This window comes from Artibeus jamaicensis, unplaced genomic scaffold (assembly GCF_021234435.1).
Source record: "Artibeus jamaicensis isolate MK-2021 breed Jamaican fruit bat unplaced genomic scaffold, CSHL_Jam_final contig_465, whole genome shotgun sequence".
Taxonomy (NCBI): domain Eukaryota; kingdom Metazoa; phylum Chordata; class Mammalia; order Chiroptera; family Phyllostomidae; genus Artibeus; species Artibeus jamaicensis.
Genome location: NW_026521843.1, coordinates 8,530,401 through 8,553,284, shown reverse-complemented (window position 1 = coordinate 8,553,284; position 22,884 = coordinate 8,530,401).

Sequence of the window (22,884 nt, the reverse complement as noted above, 5' to 3'; positions counted from 1 at the left end):
AAAAGTTATTCTATAGCTGCAACAGTCAAAAAGTGTGGGATTGGTGTAAGAACAGACACATAGATCAACAGAACAACATACAGAACCCAGAAAGGGAGCCACGCAAAACTACCCAGTTGATTCCTGGTAAATTTTCAAAAAGCAATTTACTGCAAGATGAATGGTCTTTTCAAGAAACAAGGCTGGAACATTTGGACATCCAAGAAAAAAAAACGAAAATGAAAACAAAAACAAAAAACCTTACCCTTGATACAAAAACATTATCTCAAAATGAATCATGGACTTAAATTTAATGTAATTCTATACAATCTTTTAAAAATAAGAGAAGATCTTAAGGATAGAGCACTAGGCAAAGAGTTTTTGGACTTGACCACAAAAGCATGATACATAAAAGAAGATATCAATAAATTTGACCTAATTGAAATTAAAATCTTTTGCTCTTTGAAAGACCCAGTGAAGAGGACTAAAAAATACATACAGACTGGGAGAAAATAATGTAAATCGTATAACAGATAAAGGATATACATATATCTCAATATATATAAAAGTATATATATATATATATATATATATATATACACACACACACACACACACACACACCAGTTAAAAAAACAAAGACTCCAACTATGAAATGGGTAAAACACATGAATGGGCATTTTACTGAAGGAGACATAGATATGGCAAATGAAAGAGCCATTAGCAAAATTAATTTTACAGTAAAAATTATTCTTCAGAAATAATAAGTGAGCAACTTCAGTACATATTTTCACATTGCTTTTCATGTTCCTCACACAACTAAAACATGAAAACAGTCATTGAGGACACATCTGACCTTTCCATGTTCAATTTTAACAGTCAAAAATCAAACTAAAACTACCATAAAATTTTTCCCAAACAATTACAATTATCCCTAAACTTTAATTGTTGGACACAGGATCTTCCCATGTTGAAAAATTACATACACACACACACATATATACAGATATATATACACACACATGTATATATACATGTGTATATATACACACACATATTTGATTATTTGTAGAAAATTCAAATTTAATGTATCTGCAGTGGTTAGATCTAAATAATTACCTCTCTTTAATTTGAAGTCATATGATTAAGCCCTTCTGAGTGACCTATTCATAGATATTGAGCCGCTCATAAAAACTGAAATTAATAGGAGTTGACCAAGGAGCCAGTCTTTTCCCATGAGGAGATGAACAATGGCTAAGACAACGCTATTAGTGCAGCCCTGAACTCTCAGACAAAGATTTGTTCTTCCTGTGGGGTCCTTGGAATGCTTTCCATCACTCCCTGGGTATTCCTCTTGGATGATTTTCTTGGAAAATATTCACATGGATCTTTGCTTTATTCCATTGCTTTTCTGAGAAGCCAAAGTTAAAACTGACCTTGAGCTCGAGTAACTTCTAATGTGTCACACATGGAAGCAGAAAGATAAAGTTCTGTCTGTGGTTGAGAAAGAATAATTCTGCCAAAGTAGTGTTCTCAATAGCACTGATGATAATAAAAATAACTCTTCATATTAATAAACTGCTTTAAATCTACCAAGTGATTTTATATACATTATAGCATTGGATTCTCATGGAAATGCTTTGAGGTAGGTGAGCAAATATTATTATTATTATTCTCATAAAAAAAAATGAGGCTTAATAATATATGTGCCTTGTCTAAATTAATTTACCAGCAAGTGTTACATATCTTGAACTTCAAATCTTCTTTGTTAATGTTAAAGAAATTTTGAGAGATAAAAAGATCATTTCGCATCCCAGCAGCCTAAAGTCATTGATGTAAATTTTGTGAATTTTAAAAAATGTTTTATTAAATGTATTGGGGTGACATTGGTTAATAAAATTATATAGGTTTCAGGTGTACAATTCTATAATACATTATCTGTATATTGTACTGTGTGTTTACCACCCCAAGTCAAGTCTCCTTCCATCACCATTTACCCTCCTTTTCCCTCTTTTATCTTCCCTCACCCCCTTTTCTCTCTGGTAATCACCATACTGTTGTCTGTGTCTGTAATTTTTGTCTTTGATTAATCCCTTCAGCTTTTTCACACAGCCCCCCAAAGTCCCTCCCCTATGACAGCTGTCAGTCTGTTCTCCCTATTTATGAGTCTTTCTGTTTTGCTTGTTAGTTTATTTTGCTCATTAGATTCCACATGTGAGTGAATTTTTATGATTGTGCCCATATGCTTTTGCATTTTATATAACAATCACAATTATACTATTGTATTTTGCATTCTTATATTTATTAAATAATGTTCTGGTTCAAGTTGTGGCACAGTTTTTATAATTATGTTGTTATTGTATGGTGTGAGAAATTTATATCATTATTACCTTACTATTCATGAATTTGGGGGATTAACTATTTACTTAGGAAAATTTTGAGGTCTCTGAATCTTTGTCAAGGAGATTGAAGATTCCATATCATAAGTGCTATTAGTTCTTATATTTTTGAGTAGAACATAAAAATTTACATTGAGACTAGCTGTATCTGCATGTATAACAGAAGTTATCATAATTCCAAGAGCATTTAGAGTTACCAATTTAAAGTTGGGAAAAGTATAAAGGTAACTCTTTGTTATCCACTTACTTACCAAACAGCAAATTGTATATTTCCAAAAATGAGTCAGTACCATTTCCTAATATATATATTTTTGCATTCATCTACTGAGGTCTTGGCATTTTTCTTGGGTATTTGAATGAGCTACTATGTAATAAAAATTAACCTTTCATGATTGATAAAGTATTTTTCAGATTTGTTTTTTTTTTTATTTTAGGGTTTTTTTTTTATTACCCAGATGTTTTCCTCTTTAGTTTCTTTTGTGGCTTCAAAGCAGAGGAAGTTTTTCCCCTCATTCTAATACTATCAAATCTGTTTTCTGTTTCACTCTGATTGAACTCTACTACAATGTTATACTATAATATTTACTACCATGTTATGGCTCCGTTTTTGCTCCACATAGAATATTTTTGTAAGAAATGTGAATTTAACTTTTTAAAATGTGTTCTTTGTTTTTACATATTTTATATATACATATAAGTTAAACAGTAAAATAAACCAAAGGGGCATTATTAAATATGAATCTCTTGCTGGTACCCCCTCAATATTCCCCTTCTTCAGTGTTATCCACTGTCTAAATTTCTAAAGAAATGTATAAACATACTTATATGTATATGTAAATAAAGTTTTAGGTATAAAATATTGATGTTTCAAGGTGGGGGTTATGATGCAACTCCCCCCAACCCACATCAACACCTCCCGACTTCTACCCTGCTCTTCAATAAAGTTATACTTTTATATTGTTCAGGTCAATCTACTAAGGTTACCTAAAGGTTCACTACAACTAAGCCATGCAGCAAGCCATAATTACTTTTCCTATCCTGCATAAACTTTGTTCTGCCTGGATTCAATAGATGTTCTATTTACTTTTGTTTTCTTTGTTGCCTGTGTTATTATGGCTGATTCACCTCCAAACTTACTCTCAGCATTCAAATACATCCAGTTTGCTATCAGTTTCATCTTCTTGGGGAATGTTTATTCCGGAGCCTCTAACCTGCTCCAATCTTGACTGCTTACTCTGTTGGCCTGTCTTACAGCTTTTCTTTCCAGCATCTGCAGTAGTTAGGGTAGGCTACACTGAGAGACACCAGAAACAGAAGCTTATTTCTTGTTTATGTCCCAATCCAACATGATGGCCCTTCATTAGTGGGTGTCCCTTCTCCATGCGATGAGTCTGAGATCCAGGTTTTTTCATCTCATAAATTTCCCATCTCTCAGGGCCTCATCCAACTCTGCATCCAGCTGCATCAGGGAGGACCTCTTACTGCTTGAAAACAGTGGCCTGAAGTAGCATAATCAACAAGACTCAGTCCTAAGGCCAAACTTAGATGCAAGGGAGTGCAGAGGACATAGCCTATGTGGCCAAGAGAGAGAGAAAAAAGGAGGGGGTGGATTTTCACTGACTACTAGAAATCTCTGCTACATCATCAAAGGTATCCCTTTTGCCATTTGCTTGGGTGGGATCTCATTTCCCAGACACTGTAGCTTCCACTCTGACGTTTTTGATTGGCGGGACACATCCTAAAGTAGTGTTTTAGAGAAAGAGTAAGTAGGAAGTGAAATTTTAATGATATTGACCATCTAAAATATGTTTATTCTGTTCTCAAATTCACTTGACAGTTTGAGGATAGAATTTCAGACTGAAAAACATTTTTTTCTTGAAACTTTTAAAGAGCCTTTCATAATAATTTTGGGCTCTCTTTCTGCAGAGTTCAAAGGTAGTTTATTCATAAATTTTGGTATATCTCATTTTTTTAACCTCTCTCATTGCCACAAGATCTTCTCTAGGTCATTGACATTCTGAAATGACATGATGCGGTTCTGTTTGGATCAATTTTGCTGGGCACTTGTAATTTTTAATTAGATACTTAATTTTTCCCAATTCTGGGAGCTACTTGAATTATTTCTTGATAATTTTTCTCTTCCATTTCTTCTTTTTTGTGTATTAATCCTCCTGAGAGAATTCTTTGATATTGTAATTTTTATTCCTATTTTCTATCACTATTTGTTTTATTTTCTGAGAGAATTGCTCACCATTAGCTTCTAAAGCTTCTACCCATTTAATCCTACTTTATAGTTTTAATTTTTCAAGATTTTTTTTCTTGGAGTAATATTATCCCTTTTTGTGTCATACTGTTCTTATTTCATTGATGAAATGCCTTCTTAGCTACTTGGAATATGATGATATTTTTAATATTGTTATCTCCCTGCATAAACTGTTATGTCCATACTGTGTTTTTCTACTTTATTTATTTTAGTCTCTATCTTTTCAATGAGGGGCTTTGCCCAAATACTTGGAAATTTTTCGCAGTCTGGCCATGTTTAAGAGTGGATGTCTAATGGAAGATGGGAACTGCTGAGGACTGTGTTGGCTTGTCAATCTTGATCTTCACTTTAAAGAGTGTTGTGACTGGGCTATTTCATTGACAAAAGTACTGCTGTGTGTCTTCAGGTCTTTTCTTGTTGACAATTCAAATTCCTCACAAAAGCATCGTCTAGTCTCTTAAGGCTAGTATAGGCCAGGCTCTCAGCACTGTGAGAGCAAAGTGGGAAGAGAGTGGTACAAGACATCCAACATTCAGTACATGAGCCTTAATGAAACATCTCAATTTACAGTAAGATTTCCCTTCCCTCAAATGCACCTAATATTCCCAGAGACACACAGCTTGACCTCTCCTGAGAATAAGCCTCCAGTCTTCTGCCAGGGTGAGAGAGAAGTCTTCCAGCCGAGCAGAGAGAGGGGGGAATTTGGTGGTTCAACTGCATTCTGAAGCAGAATTTAATCCAACCTCCTGTTTTCAACAACTTCTGCCTACACCTCGTCCTCCCTACGTCCACAGGTACAGGTGCTGACAATTTCCGAGTCTCCTGAGGGATCCAAGGTGCAGGCTGAGTGCTGCTCTGCTTTCTCTGCGCTGATTTATGTTTCCGGTTTTTGTTTGGGTCACCTAAGTGTTTTAGCATCTATCTTGTTGCTACAGCCATTTCTCAATTTCTCTGTGCTTTTGTACATTCATGCCTAGAAAATCTCTCAGGCCTACTTTAGTGGGGTTTCAAGAAAGAGCGGAGATCAGGGAGCTCAATTCTTGACCTTCAACCCAGAATCCTTACTATAACTTTTTATTTTCCAAATTGCTCTCCTGCCAGAGTACCGTTTAATAAATAATTCTGATTTTTCTCCTTGTTTTGAGTGTTTATTTGACATATACCAAGTTAATTCTATTCCTGGAATTCATGTTCTAACCAACTGATCTATTTTATACCAGTGTCATAATGTGCAATTTCTTTTGCTGTTCTAGAATATATTATCATATACAATAGTTGCTCAGTACAAGCTAGTTCTCTCCTTATTGCTTCATTTGTTCAGGTAACCCATGTGGAAAGAACTCTGTTAAGACTCCTCATTCAGATAACTTGCCAATAATAGCACATGCAAAGTAATTTTGGTTTTTTTTAAATGGCTGAATAGACATGTCCTTAAATTTAGTTCCAATTCTATTAATCATCCCTCTTCTAGAATATGTCAGCCAAGATTGTTTCTATTCCAGGCCTAAAGATTAAAAGTCCCCTGGGTTGACAGTTTACCATGGAACATGAGCCATCCATTTAGCCTAATGTTCTCCAACCAGGAACACCTGCAGAGATGGAGAACCACAGACATACCTCCCTAAGCCATACCAGTGTGTATTTCCCTTAGATTTCTGCCCCTTTGAAGCTCAGTGGCATTTGCTTCAGAATATCAAGATATTTCATCAGACATAAACTATGGCGGTCTCAGTAACATCTTCTTACTATATTAAACATGAAAAAGGAAATCAGCTGGCTAGCTCAGTTGATTAGAGCATCATTCGGATATGCCAAGGTCGTGGGTATGATCCCTGGTTGGGGCACATACAGGAAACAACCAATGAATGCAGAACTAAGTAGAAAAACAGAATGAGGTTTCTCTCTCTCTCTCTCAAATCAATCAATAAATATTATGAAATAAATTTTAAAAATAAAAAGGGAATCAACTTTGTAATTTACTAGGAAAATAAGGGCTATGTAGTGCATTTCTGGTCTTTTAATACAGGAATCTCCTATATGTACATTTCTAAATTGTTTCACCTTACCAGACCTTCCTTATTGCTGACATAAATTACAAGATGATCTACTATGCTTTTCACTTCTTAATACAAATATATGTTACCAAGAGCAAGTAACATTTACACATTCAGAACTGATTTTTTCTTCTATATTGATTTGTCTAGGAAGAATATTATTTAATTCACTTGTACTATAATTCTAATCTCATTATATCTGGCAAGTAAAAATTAAAGAAATATTCATCTTTCAGCTACACCTAATAACTATGTTCATGAAGCCAAGTAGCTGCTACACTTTTCAGATGGTTCCTCAATGAGAACATGTATTATCTGTACCTATTAGAGTAATGAAAATGTGTGGACCAGGAGAGGAGCTGCTGGTTACCTGAGGAAACAACCCATGTGGCTCATAGTTGGAGTATCAAGAAGGAAGATGAATGACAACTACAAAAAAAGTATGCAAAATAATAATGTTCTATTTATGAGAAATATCACCCTATACACAGCACAATTCTATACATGTGCTATGCATGGCATTTCTGAGGATTATAGCTTAATTCTTTATAAAAGAATTGTATAGCAATCAGTTTTAAACTGTTTTTTGCTTATTATTCTAGGTCGTATTCATGTTAGAGGTCGAATGTGTGAGTTTTGGCTTACTCTTGTGACCACTCAGAGACATTAAAACAATGGTGTGAACTTATTGGAACATTCCCCACCTAATCTCACTGGAAATATATAAAGTTTTTAATGACCTATTTATGGTTCTCAAAAACTTGATTTAGGGTGGGAAATATTGGACTATGCTACTTTTTTGCAATCAAAAGCACATACCAAAAAAAAAAAGATAGTTTCTCAAATTGGGAACTTAGGGTCCAAAAATACAATGGAATCCAAATGTTTGCTAAGAAAAGAGACCAGGCACAGACAAGATTCTCAGATCACCCCACCCACTCCCACCAGAAGAGAGATTCTCGAAGAGGGTATTTGCAAATGCTTAACAGACTAAGATCCATTAAAATGGGTCATCTATGTAATAATAATATAATAAAAAACCAATTTAAACCAGCTAAAGTAAAATCAAGGGGTCTTTAAGAGTGGCTATTTCTTTTCCCCAACACAAATATGATTTCTCTCAACTCCAGCTGTTTGGATTTGTTGACTTTGAAGACTGTCATCAGAGGCTGAGTAACACCCAACCTTTCCATTTCAAGGCCTCTAAATTCTTTCCTCTTGGCGTTCACATCCAAGAACAATACACATCCCAATTACCCCAGGGCCTGAGGGGCCAACTCTACACAGAGTTCTATTTCAGGAAATGAGCATCTCAAGGTCTTTCCTCTGCCTTTTGCTCTTGCTTCGGCATGTTTACCCAATTAGAAGAGAGGTTAAAACCATTTACATGTGATTGTGGGTGCACTAGTCTGCTTGATTAGATAATAAAGCACCAAGTATAATAAAACTCGATTTTACTTGCCCTTGTCATTTCATCCAGCTTCTGCAACAGAGCCTGCACAGGTATTTCCGGTATTGTCTAGGTCAGCAAACATTTGGTGCAACTAAATAATAAGAACCCGGGCCAGCTAATTTTGCAGAGTAAATCTCACTGTTTTGCTAAATCCCCCCTTACCAGACAACTGCCAACAAATGATGTGATTTATCCGTCTGGAAAGACTGGGTGAGAAGAGGGGGAGGGGAGTGGATAATAACGAAGAAGAGAGAAGAGTGTGCATGAGTCAATTTTTGGAAAAGTCTGAATAAATAATAATCAAGCTAATGGCAACTAGAAGGAAACACCCTAATGATTCTGGACCAGTAATGCCTTAGTACAAACATAAACAGTTTGAATTTTTAGATTTCAGTCTTAAACTGACCTTCTAAACTAAACACATGCAGGCTTTATTGTGCTGCAGCTCAGCTGATAATCGCCATAGTATAGCAACAATTAGTAAATCCATAGGAGACAGAGATGAGTGACAGAGACAAGGACAGGGATATAGATGAGACGCAGACCTTCAATCAGATGTCCTTCCGCAGTGTAGTTCAGGGAGATCACAGTCTTCGGAGTCACCTTTTGCCATGCTACCTGTTAGTGGGAGCCTTGAGCAAATCGCTTCATTTCTTACTGCCTTAGATTACTTTTATATGAAATAGAGATGATACTACATCTCACTGATTTCCATGGAGGTTTAAATGAGCTAAGATATGAGAGGGAGTTCTATGAACTTAAAAATGTGCAATAAATATTAGCAAAATATGAAGATATTTATATACTACATATTCATATACCATTGATGGGAATACAATATACTCTTAGCATAAACCTTACAAAAGGCAATTTGTACAAAGGGCAATGAAATTTTTCATCCTATTATCCACATATTTACATATGATAATCTATTCTAAGAAATCATCAGAGATTTGAACAAAATGTTATTCACAGAAATGTTCACTGCAGTATTACTTGAAATAGCCAGGCAATTGAACTCAGTCTTAATGTTCAATAATAGGAAAATAATACATCTATATGAGATTTTATTAGACTATTTTTAATAAATTATAACTTTATAAGTACATTATTATACAAATTCAGCACATTATGTATATATTTTTGCACACACATGCAAAGTGGATACTAAAATTATTGACTTTAGATCTTTATTCTTTTCTAACATATGTATGTATTCATTTTATAATTTTTCTTCTAAGCACTGTGTTTGCTACAAAGCATAGATTTTGATAAGTCATATTTTAATTTACATTTAGTTCAAAATATTAAAAAATTTACCTTGCTATATCTCCTTTGTTCCATGTGTTGTTTGAAGTATACTGTTTAATTTCCACATATTTTTAAATTTTCTGGGTATTTCTCTGCTCCTGATTTCTAGTTTAATTCCACTGTGATCTGACAAAAGACTTTGTATGATTTCTATTTTTTTACATGTGTTGAATTATGTTTTATGGCCCAGAGTGTTATCTATGTTTGTGGATGTTCCAAGTGAGCTTGAGAAAAAATTTATTCTGCTCTTTTTGGATGAACTAATCAATAAATATCTATTATATCCCATTGAGTGAAGGTGTTGCTGAGTCCAACTAGGTGCTTACAGACTTTCTTTCTGTTGGATCTGTCCATTTTTGTGAGAGAGTTGTCGAAGTCTCCAACTATGATAGTGGATGGATCCATTTGTCCTTGCAGTTTTATCAGTTTTTGTTTCATGTAGTTTGATGCTCTGTTGTTAGACATATACATGCCCAGAACTGTTATCTCATCTTGGAGAAATGACCCCTTTATCATTATGTAATGCCCACTTTTATTCATGATAACTTTCCTCACTTTGAAGTCTCTTCTGCTTGAAATTGAAATTACTGTAGGTATTTCTGCCTTCTTTTGAGTAGTGTTAGCATGGTACATTTTTCTCCATCCCTTCACTCTTTTTTTTTAAAAGATATCATTTATTTATTTTTAGAGAGGGAGGAAGAGAGGGAGAGAAACATCAATGTGTGGTTAGCTCTCGCACGCCCTGAACTGGGGACCTGGCCCACAATCCAGGCACATGCCCTAGACTGGGAATCCAACCAGAGACCCTTTGGTTCACTGGCTGGCATTCAATCCACTGAGCCAAACCAGCCAGAGCATCCATCTCTTCATTCTAAGGTGTGTCTTTAAATCTAAAATTGGTTTCCTGTAGAAAACATGTAATTGAATGGACTTTTTTGATCTCCTCTGACAATCTCAGACTTTTAATTGGTGCATTTGGAGCATTGACATTCAAAGTGATTACTGATACAGCTGGATTAACAACTACCATATTTGTTAGTTTTTCTACTTATTGCCTTTATTCTTTATTCCTATTTTTGTCTTCCACTCTTTTTGGCTTTTCGTGATTTAATTGAACATTTCTTTTTTTTAGTGGCATAACAATTAAAGTTCTTTTTACCTTTTTAGTGGTTTGCCCTAGAGCCTGCAATATACATTTATAACTAATCTAAACCCACTGTCAAATAACACTATACCAGTTCATGAGTAGTTCATGAGTAGTGGGAGTACCTAGTAGTAAGAGAATAATCCGAATTCCTTCCTCCTGTCCTTTGTATCATTCATTGCTATCATTCCTTTTAATTACATGTAAGCATACATAAGTATATATGCACGCACATATGATATGTACATACATGACATATACACATATATGACAGATACACGAGCATACATAATTGAGCACATTATTGCTATTATTATTTTGAACAAACTGTTATGTTACATCAATTAAGATTAAGAAAAATGAGCTTCCACCAAATGGAGGCATAGGTGGAGACGCTGTGCTTTCTCACACTACCAAGTTTAGAGACAACAAAATTTTAGCGACAGAAAACACAGCCAGAACACAGAAAATTGAACTTTTTGGAAGTCTGATAACAATGAATTCTTCAGCCTGACCAGTAAGAGGGGCGAAGCCAGCAGCTGGCGGAGTGGGGTTGCACAGGAAAACTTGGTCAGTCAAACTCAGGCGCGTGGAACCCAGGCATGGGGTTGGGTTGCAAAGGGTGGACCCAGTGAGCGACCAGTGGACCCAGCGATGGCGCAGGGCAGCGGGTTGACTGTGGTGGCCCATTCCTGCGCAGATAGAACAGCGAGGGAGTGGGCAGTGGGACTGAGGAGGCCCCAGTGACAGGAGGCAGCAGAGGGGGGCCGCCATTTCCCTGCTCTGACCCCACCCCCACTTACAGCATCACAACCAAGTGACCCCAACCTGGTGGCACCACCCCACCCCTAAGGCTCTGCTCCTCATACTAAATGGTTGTGAATAGACCAAAAATGGCTCAAGAAGATCTCAAAGCCTCAGAGCCCATAACTCTAAGCGACTAAGAAATAGCAAAACTTTCAGATGCACAGTTCAAAACACTGGTGATCAGGATGCTCACAAAACTGGTTGATTTCAGTCACAAATTAGAGGAACATATGAAGGCTAAACTAATTGAAATGAAGGGAATTGCACAGGAAACCAATAGCAATGAAAAGGAAAATGGGACTCAAATCAATGGAGTGAACCAGAAGGAAGAAAATAATGGCCAAACAGAAAAATATGAAGAAACAAGAATTCAAAAAAATGAGAAGAGACTTAGGAACCTCCAGGACATCTTTAAATGCTCCAACATCTGAATTATAGGGGTACGAGACAGGGGAAAGGAACAGCTACCAGCGGAAAACTTATTTGAACAAACAATAAAGGAGAATTTCCCCAATCTGGCAAAGGAAATAGACTTCCAGGAAATCCAGGAAGCTCAGACAGTCCCAAAGAAGTTGGACCCAAGAAGGAACACACCAAGGCACATCATCATTACATTACCCAAGATTAAAATGAAGGAGAGAATCCTAGAAGCAGCAAGAGACAAGGGGACAGTCACCTACAAAGGCGTTCCCATCAGACTTTCAGCAGATTTCTCAAAAGAGACCTTACAGGCAAGAAGGGGCTGGAAAGAGGTATTCCAAGTCATGAAATCCAAAGACCTACAACCAAGATTATTCTATCCAGCAAAACTTTCATTTAGAATGGAAGAACAGATAAAGTGCTTCTCAGATAAGATCAAATTCAAGGAGTTCATCATTACCAAGCCCTTATTATATGAAATGTTATAGGGACTTACCTAAGAAAAAGAAGATAAAAAAGATGAACAGTGAAAGGACAGCAAACTCACAGTTATTAACAACCACATCTAAAACAAAAGCAAACTAAAAGGACAGCTAGATCAGGAGTGGAAACATAGAAATGAAGATCTCATGGAGGGTTAGCAACAGGGGAGGGGGAGGAGGAGAAGGGGGGAGAAGGTACAGAAAATAAGTAGCATAGACGGTAGGTAGAAAATAGATAGGGGAGGGAAAGAATAGTATGAGAAATACAGAATCTAAAGAACTTGAGACACATGGTCATAAACTAAAAGGGGAAATGGTGGGGGTGGGGAGGTGCAGGGTGGAGGGGAATGAAGGGGAGAATAGAACAACTGTAATGGCATAATCAATAAAATAAAAATTTAAAAGAAAGAAATATGATAATTTTTATTTTACCTTCACTTATTCCATCTTCAAGCTTCTTCCTTTTTGTAGATCTGAGTTTCTGAGATATATTATTTCTCTTCTCTAAAAAATCTTTTTTAAAATATTTTATGCAAGGCAGGTCTTGTGGCAACAAATTTCCTCAATGTTTCTTTTAAAACATTTTTAAAGTTGTAATTTTTCTTGTACTTTTGAAGAATAATTGTTCAGGGTGCATAATTCTAGATTGACTTTTTTTTTCACTCAATACTTTAAATATCCTACTCCACTCTCCTCTCGTTTGCATGACTTCAAAGGAGAAGTTGGTTGTAATTCTTACTTGTATTTACTTTGTAGGTAGGTTATTCCTATGCTATGCTGACTTCTTTTATGTTTATTTTTTTCTATGGTTTTCTGTAATTTGAAAATTATATGCCTAGGTATAGTGGCTTTTTTATTTGTTTTTTGTTTTGTTTTGTTTTTGGCATTTACCCTGCTTGGTGTTTTCTGGGCTTCCTGGGTCTGTGGTTTGGGTCTGACATTAATTTTTAGGAAATCTCTTCCATTATTGCTATTTATTTAATTCTATCATTTTTCTTCTCATATTCCCAGTTTGTGTATATTATGTCTCTTGAAGTCATCCCTCAGTCCTTGGATATTCTGTTCTGTTCCTTTATTCAGACTTTGTTCTTTTTGTTTTCTACATTTTTGAGATTCTATTGATTTATCCTCTATCTCAGAGAGTCTTTCCTCAGCAGTACTTAGTCTACTAATAAGCCCACTTGGGCTTATTAGTAGACTTATACTATTTGAGCTTATTAGTAGACTTATACTATTATTAGTATAATAGAAAAATAGAAATGTTTTCTATTACAGCATTTTTTATTTCTAGCATTTCTTTTTGGTTTTATCTTAATGTTTTTCTTTCTCTGCTTACTTTTTTAAATCTGTTCTTGCATACTGTCTACTTTATCCATTAGAATCCTTAGCATATAAATTATAGTTGTTTTAAATTCCTGTTTGATAATTTCCAAACCCCACCATGAATGCCTCTGATGCTCACCCTCTCTCTTCAAATTGTGGGTTTTTTCTTTGCCTTTGGTATGTCTTATAATATTTCCTTGACACACAGATATGACTTACTAGGTAAAAGAAGCTGTTATAAATGGACCCTTGGTAACATGGCAGTGAGATGTGGGAGGACGTGAAGCATTCTACAGTCCTGTGCTTAGGTGTCAATCTTTCAGTGAGTCTGTGTCCCTGGACTGTGATTTTCACAATTGTTCCTGTTAATTTCTCCCCCCCTTAAATGGGACAGGGTGGCTAGAATGGGCTGGAGTTGGGTATTTCCCTTCTCCCATATGGGAGGATCGAGCTGATTAGATGGAGTTGGCTACTGCTCTTACTCATGTAAGTTAGGCTCTGATAAAACCCAGGAAGGTTAGGCTCTCATTAGCTAGTTTCTCCTAAGGGCAGATGTTGTTAAAAAGAACAGAGTGCTCTGTCCTATTTCACAATGGCTCCTTCCCCCCTCCTCTACTGGAAGTTCAAGGAAGTTTTTCTGTTATTTACTGTGGGCACTGGGTTGAGTTCATAGAGATATATCTCACACTATTGTGGGACTTACCATGCCTGGATCACCCTGGTGTAGTTAACTCTCAGAGGTGTTTACACTGATTCTCCAGCAATTCATCAATTATAAATCAGTTTTTCCAACCCCAGCACTGGTTCTCAGGTTGGCTTCCATGTATGAGTCTCTGCCCTGGTAAACTGTGACTTCCGTGTTCAATAGTCTGTCTCTGCAATCTTGGGGGCTGCAGTTTGCCCTGTGTCTTTCCTTCTCTTACTGAACCAAGAAGAGCTATTGATTTTTTAGTTTGTTCATCTTTTTATGTTGTTAGGATAAGCTCTTTATATGTGGAACTAGAAATCAAAGAGACTTTGCAGATACAATTAAGCTTGCTAATCTGTTGGCTATAAAATAGGGAGATTATCTAAATGGTCTTAATGTAATCAAATGAGCTCCTTAAAAGCAGAGTTTTCTTCAGCAATGCCAGAAGAGGATGTCAGAGAGATTTGAAGCTTGAAAGGAATTCAATACAAGGAAGGTTCTCTGATACTGAGAGCTGTTTGGAAGGACCTCAGAGTGAAGTACAGGAACTAAGAGAAATCTTTGGTCACAGCCCACAAGATGACAGATACTTCAATCCTACAACTATCTGAATGAATTTACAAATGGATTCCTCCCTTGAAACTCAGCAGACACCTTAATTTTGGCCTTGAGGTATCTTGAGAAGAGACCCCCAATCACAGAGTGCTAGACAGCTGACTTAAGCTTAAGCTAAAAGATGGGTATTGTCTTAAGTTACCAGGTTTCTGGCAATTTACTATGAAACAATAGAAGTGTATACAAGCATCAACAGTTGCTTATCTCTTATCTAAAAAGAAACCCAACATTAAGGGCTTCCTGGTGAAAAAAACATAACAAATGTGTACAACACAGAATGTACAGGAATCTAACAAAAACCCAGAATAAGCCTCTGAATTCAGGAATCATTGTGCAGGCAGACACAGGACAGAAGAATATGCTGGACAGCACCATGGCTATGCAGTGGGCAAAAATCCCGTCTGTGAGAGAGTATGAAGGCCAATGCTCCAGCTCTTCAATAGATAAACTGTGGGGAAAGAAACTGCTGGAGGGAGACCATGCAGGTTGAAATACACTTAAATGACATATCAAAAACCATTTAAAGAAATAAACTGAACATTAATATCTATAAATATACATGCAGACGATAACCTAAAAAGTAATACACAAAATGGATCACTATAAAAATCAAATTAGTATTTCTTGGCGAGGAGGCGAAGGATTTGAGATTGGGAAAGAACCAAGAAAGACTTCTGAGGTGACTGTCAGACTTCTATTTGTTGACCTGAAGGTTGGAAAATATTAGAGTTACTTGCCATGAATATCTGTTGAGTGAGTTCGTTAAAACATTGCCATAAAGGTAGAAAACAAATATTTTTGCCTTCATTACTTATCCTCACAACCTATAAAGTTGCTTAAAAATTCAAACAACACAATGCTCTTCACTGAGAGAAGCTCTGACTGTGACTTCTCATCAGGTGACTCACGAAGTCATTTGAATCTAGAAGAGAAAGATCACCCATCTATTATACCCTTAGGAAAATCTTTTGGCTCTTGTTCCTACAAAGAGGGTCAGAGGTTCCCACAGTCCTGCTCAACAAACTCAAGGCTTATAGGGCCACTGTGGGGAACTCAAATGAGTGACACTGGTATAAAATGCTGCCTGGGGAGAAGTGGTAAGACTTCAGTTTGGAGGGAAATAGAAAGTGTAAGATATTATGGCAAACATGGAGCCACTGGGCTTTTCTAAAAGAGGGAGAAGACTGCTCCTTTACAGCCTTGTTGCAGATATGGGGACTTTAGGACCAAGTGTTAATCAGGGTTTTTCAAGGGAGCTTGGAAATGTAAACATTTATGTGAAACTCCTCCCCCTTCTTTGTTATTAAATAATTCAAATGTAAAATACTGCCTTACTGCCTGGAAGCCAATCTTCTGAGAGCCACACTAAATAGTCTGAGGTCAGGTCCACCCCACAGGTTGCAGTTTGCTGCCTCTGGTGAGGATCCAGAATGTGGATTTACATATTTCTCTTGTGCTGCCCTTACTGCTCACAATACACAGTTGTATGTTCACAGCTTGTGTGTTGTTTCCTAAGCTGCTGGAGGTATCTCAGTGGAACAGTGTCCTGGAAAAGGCTTTGCAACAGCTCTGTCCATTAGGGCAGCTCTTCTCCTCAAATAAAATCCTCATTAAATGTGTTCTGCTCTGAAGGGGGCAGGGAAGAATTGACTGGGTGAGGAAGGACTCCCTGTGCAGAAGGAGTCAGGCCAATCTTGGGCCACCAGGGCGGAAGTTTGGGCAGTTCCTCAAACTGCCTGAACCACTGAACCCTAGATCTTTAGCCCCCACAAGAAGGGAAACTCACGTACCTTCCACTTCAGATGGGGGGACACAGGCGGCTCAGGTGCAGCAATGCCGTAATGGACAAAAGCGCTGGTGGGAGCCAAACGTTGCCAAGGCTCTTGACCACCATTTGCACAGAGGCCTCCTATTATCCCTCTGCTGTCTACTGAGGAACTAACTTCAAAACTGCAATTACCCAGCTGGTACCGTTCATCACTGTACCCTTGAGTGTGAAAGGAGAATTCGAAATTACAGTCTGAAATGGGCACACAACTCCTACCGTAAAATAATATTATTATTTCCAGAAATCCCAAATTGTTGTAATTTGGCTTTCACCTCGAAGGGGGTAAAAAAATCTAAGATCGAAGGGTTCCAAAACTTCTAACTAGATTCCAGATGTCTCACAAGAAAAAGCAAGAGAAGGTTTCTATATGTTGGGTAGATAGTTTTTCCAAAGATACTAGTTTTCTTGGACATCCATTAGAATAAGTAAACAAAAAATCTCTACTAATATGTGAAAAAGAACGTTGTTAGAAAATTCTCCAAACCCTCCTGGTCCAAGAGATAAATGTCAGTGTGATTAAAATTTCCCAGCACACTCTGTGAGTTTATTTAAAAGGTACCAGCTAGCAGGTCTGGCTACTTCTGGGGTGTTGCCAGCCTGATTGGAGTTCTGGGTGCCTTTGTAGGATTACGCAGGTGAGTAAGTCTTGCTGATGAACTGGAGATCCATTCTGTTGCTGTATTTTGTGTGGGGTTTATGAGTATATGTTCATCTTTACGCTTCACTTAAATACCAGGCACCTATCATCCCAAGGTTCATGTACCTGAGCATATACTTTGTGTTTGGCACTATGCACCTGTTAGGGCTGCACAGGAGACTAAGACCTTTTGTCTTTAAAGAACTCATGAACTGGTTACAGCTCCTTCAGGAGCCTCAGTTTCCTCTTCAGTTAATGAGAGGGCTGGATTAATGATTTCTGAAGTTCCTCTCAGTAACCTACAAAGTGGTTGTCAGAGCTCTGACAGCTAGATTCATAAAGACATCTGTCTTTTCTTTTGGGGGGTAAAATATAGAACATGAAACACATGCAGGACTCTCAGAAGAGGCTGGCATAATTCTCAAGTCAGGACTTGGGTTCATGTGTAAGATACACTCACAGACACAATGTGCCTCTCAGCTTCAAGTTCATTACCCAACTTCTGTGCCTAGAATACCAATTTGCAGACTGAGTTTTAGGTTTATAGTAGAGGTTATAACATATGTCCCTAGAATTTTGAAACTAGGGACTGTTTCTTTTCACGAGAAATCAAATGGGCACTGCATACACCATGACACTTCTGACATCATGAACAAGATTGTGGAGCAGGATTAGAAAGAGTAGAACACTGCGCAGCCCAGGAAACAATCAATGAATGAAACGACAACCTAAGGATTCGGAAAAATAGTTACGAACCATATATCTGATAAGGAGTTAATATACAAAATATATGAAGAACTAACACAACACCGCAGCAACAAAATAAAGAACCCATTTTAAAAAATGAGCAAAAGACCTGACTAGACATTTTTCCAAAGAAGACATACAAGTGGCTAACAGGCATTTGAAGAGGTGCCCAGCATCCCCAATCATCAGAGAAGTGCACATCAAAACCACAGTGCAGTATCTTCACACCCAGTAGACAACTACGGTGGAAAAGTAAAAGATAACAAGTGTGGTGAGGATGCGAGGAAAAGGGGACCCTTGTACACTGTTGGTAGGAATGTAAATTTGGCACAGCTATTGTGGAAAACAGTATAAAAGTTCCTCATAAAGCTGAAAATATAACAACCATACAATGCAGTGATGCCTTGTCTGGATATGTTCTCAAAGGAAATGAAATGATACCTTGAAGACGTGCACCCATGTTCTTTGCACACCACTCACATAGAAACAATGAAAGTGTCCATCATTGCGTGAGTGGATAAAGAAAAGGAGATTCTGCCATTTGCAACAACATGAATGAACCTGGAGGACAGTATGCTAAGTGCAATCAGCCAGACACAAAAAGGAAAAAACCCTTCTGCATAATCTTACATATGTGTAGAATCTAAAAAAGTCAAATGCATAGGAGCAGAGAGTGGTTACCAGGGTCAGGAAGGCGGGGGAAACAAAGAATTGGAGAGATGTTGGTCAAAGGGCACAAAGTCTCATTCACAGGACGAACGAGGTTAGAGATCTAATGCACAGCATGACTATAACTAAACAATACCATAGTGGATATCAGACATTTCTAAGGCAGTACATTTCAAGTGCTTTCATTTCTCTCTCTCACACACAATACAGTAATGAGCATAAGGTGTGTTCATTAGCCTGACTGTAGTCATCAGTTCACTACGTGTATTTATATCAAGCCCTCATGTTGTACACCTTAAATATATACAAATTTTACTTGAAAAGGAAAGACGAGAACAAGCCTGGATTTTAAAGTCACCTGTAAAATAGGAAGTCTACCTCAGAAGATTATTGTCAATGAAATAAAGTATGGAGGCATTCAGCGTGGTGACTGGCACTGGTGAGTTGTCAATGTCCTTTGTTGCAGTGACTACAAACCCTGAGAAAGCACCCAATGCAGAGCAGTGAACATGCTCAGAAAATGTTTACCTCCCTTCCCATGCCTTCCTCCTCACACGGCTCCTTCCTCATGGGTACCTGGACGCTTCCTTAGCTCCTTTGCCTTCTGTGCTAAGGAGTTGCACCATCCATAAGTTGTTCTGCCCTCCAGCCACCCTGGAAGGCCGCTTATTAGGTCTATACAAAGCATACCACACCCAGGTACCATACCCAGGTACCCACTTAGCAAACCAGTGGGAGATTTTAGCAGAGCCCCTGCTGAAGAGTCCAGCCCATCCTTACCACCATTTGTTTAGAAGTCTTTAGTTGATTCACAATGTACATTAATGAATGAAATTGATGCCTTGGGTACAAAGATAGTCATTGTCCCTGGCATGCTTCTCCCTGAATACAGCTGTTCTGCAGGTTCCACAAACTACAGAATGCCAAAACACTGCTCCTGACACATCACACCTGCTTCCCAGGGCACATCTCACCCCGCACCAGCCAGGCAACAGCCATGGGCCACATTTAACGACTCTACAATGCTCAGATTAGCTCTTTCGCTTGACTGGCTTTTATGGATGTAGCAAAGTCCATTTGGTCTTGTTTTAATAACATCCCAATAAAAGAGCTGGGAAATTAGATGCTAGGAATGACATTTAAATCCTCCATTTCCCTTTGCTGCAATAATAGCCTTCTTGATAATAAAGTAGATAAATTTTATTAAATTATATGGAGTTTTTCCATTTGAAAGCAATTAAAAAATGCTTTCAGTTCACAATTACAAAACTATTCACTTCAGACTTGAGGCTGACATTTTTATTGGTAATCTGAGTTATAACATGTTCAGCTTAATGCCCATGCACTGGCCCCTGATACTTCTGCCAACTTTTTATGGTTTTATGTGAAAGTACAGTATTTAAGCCTCCTCCAAATTCATGAGCTTCCCCTGCTTCTGAAAAAGGCTCTCTCAGTGTCTGAACAACGCACAACCAGGGCTGATGTTTATTTAAAAACATCTGCTCCATCCTTTGTGGTATAACATACCAAAGTAGCCTGACATTTTAAATACTTCTTCTTACACTCTATGTCAAACAATGAGAGAACGTAAGTACTTTCATGATGAAAAACTATTCGGAGTAATTACAAGATGATACAGTAAGTGGACTAAATGGTACCCAAAGTAATCAAAGGGAAACACCAGGATTAGCCTGAAGGCTGCAAAAACCCACTTTCATGGACATTTCCAGTTCCCTGCATATCTCCATGATTACGACTTACATCTTAGTGCTTCCTACTTGATAGTGAAAATAGTCCCTTGTTAGTTTATTTGTTTAAGATAAGGGTGTGAATTATTATTTTTTCAAGTTTTAGACAAGTTGGGACAGGCAAAAACAGCACTATCTCTGTGTTTCTGATTGTTCTCTGCACCTGGCAGCCTCGAGTGGCCAGAGGTGCTTTGAATGCTACTGAGCACTGATTCACCTGAAAGCATTTTTCAGGGCCACTCTTACCTATGCCCACTGCAGAAGTGAATTAGGGATGTGAGGAAATGCAGCTTTTATTTATATGCATACGAACCACTTAACTACCAGATATTGCTCAACAGAGACCCTGTTCAACCTATTTTCTTTCTTTATTTTTTCTTTTAACTTGTTGATTTTAGAGAGAGAGCACGGGAGACAGAGAAACATCGATTTGTTGTTCCACTTATTTATGCATTCATTGGTTGCTTCTTGTAGGTGCCCTGACTGGGCATGGAACCCGCAATCTCAGTGCGTCAGTATGGCACTCTAACCAGCTGAGCTAGCTGGCATGGGCTGCTCGGCCTATTTTAATGATAAAATGCCTGTCTCCAGAAAAATAGGTGCTTCTAACAGTTGCGAAGACAATTTTTATCAGTCCAAATATATATTCAACATTGAGCCCAACACAAACACGCATTAAAAAAAAACCCTGTTTTCTACTATAGACTGGGCAAAAGGAAACTGGTTTAGCTTCTATTGATAGTAACACATTGCAAATGCTTTTAATCAACAGAAAGCCAGATGCCTGAAGGCACTTGAACATTCTCCTGGACATGAAGCAAAGGAGGCACTGAAAGAAGATGAAAGTCAAACATGGCTAATTTCCTGAGGAACAATCTGACAGCCGCACTTACACCCATAGCAGAAGAAAGTACAGCTCTGGTTATTAGCAGGGGGCAGAGTGATTTCTTACTGTTGATGAAAATCAATTCTGCAGTCACAAAAACCCAGGCTGCCAGTGCTAGAAAGAAGACTTAAAACATCCCAGCAGAAATGGGCACTGACCTGCCCAGCCCAGTCTGCCAGGGACTCTTGGCTCTGCCTTGCTCAGGAAGGCTCAATGCTCATTCTCCGTACGAACCTCTGACCACCCCCCTGCATTTCACACGCCTGGGAATCTGCCACCCCTTGGCCTAACACAACTGCTACAACTGTGCCCAAACGGATCTCCTAAAAGAAGCCAGAAGTGGAGGGTCTTAGGATATGTAGAGAGCAGACTCAACAAGGAAATGTTATTTGTGACCTTTTAATATTGTGGCTCACTTTGTCTCATAAATCTCCTTTTCTGATCACACCAACCTACCTTGTGGAACACACAGCCCTTTGATTGCCTCTTTATTAGCTTAGCAAATGGAGTGGTGGCTGAGCTTCTGTCATGGTGCTGACTCTGTTACAAAGTGTAAAGGAAATTCCCATCCGCCCATGGACCAGGAGGCACCCAAATGTCAAAATACATCTGTTTTATGAACATTCAACAGGAATGTTTTATCCAAAAGCACAATTATAAATCTCTACCTGTAGCTACTCTCTAGTGGACCCTTCTAAGCATCATGTAACATGTCAAAGCATGTCCCATACTAAAATAAAAAAATTAAAAGGAGCCAAAACAACTTCCTCAATCCCTGCAGCTACCAGTGCATTTCAGTCCTCCTCTTCCTCTTAGGAAGAAATCATTGTAATCCCTATCTCTATTTCCTTTTCTCTGTTTTTTTTCCCCCTTAAACCCATTGAATCAGGCTGTTGTCCCCACAATCAACCAGAAGAGCTATTTTCAATGTCAACAAAAACCTCCTTGTTGACACTTGCTCACTGGCTGCTTTATTTTTAGTCTCCTTTGTTTATTCTTCCTCATACCCCCAACTTTTAAATGCTCGGTGTTAAACTCCATGTCTTTTCTATCTACCATGGTGCTAGGTGTCTTGCCAGGTGATCCACCCAGACTCAAAGGCTTAGATTCCATCTCTCTGTTGATGATTTTTTCAAAGTGTATTTACAGTCCAGATTCTTGCCTGAACTCTGGGGACCCCAAAACTGTTTCTTCCACAATCTCACCTGGATGTCTGTCCATCCCTCCAAAAATCTTCCCATCTTATGAGATGGCAATGCCATTCTTCAATGTGTTCCACTTCACCATATCCCCCCTCCACAATTGGCCATTCTTGACTCCTCATTTTTCTCCATGCCTCATGTCCAATCTTTCAGCAAATTATTTTATTTCTGGAATCAAATTACTTTCCACCATTCTAGTTCATACTGCTATCATCATGCACTCAGGTGA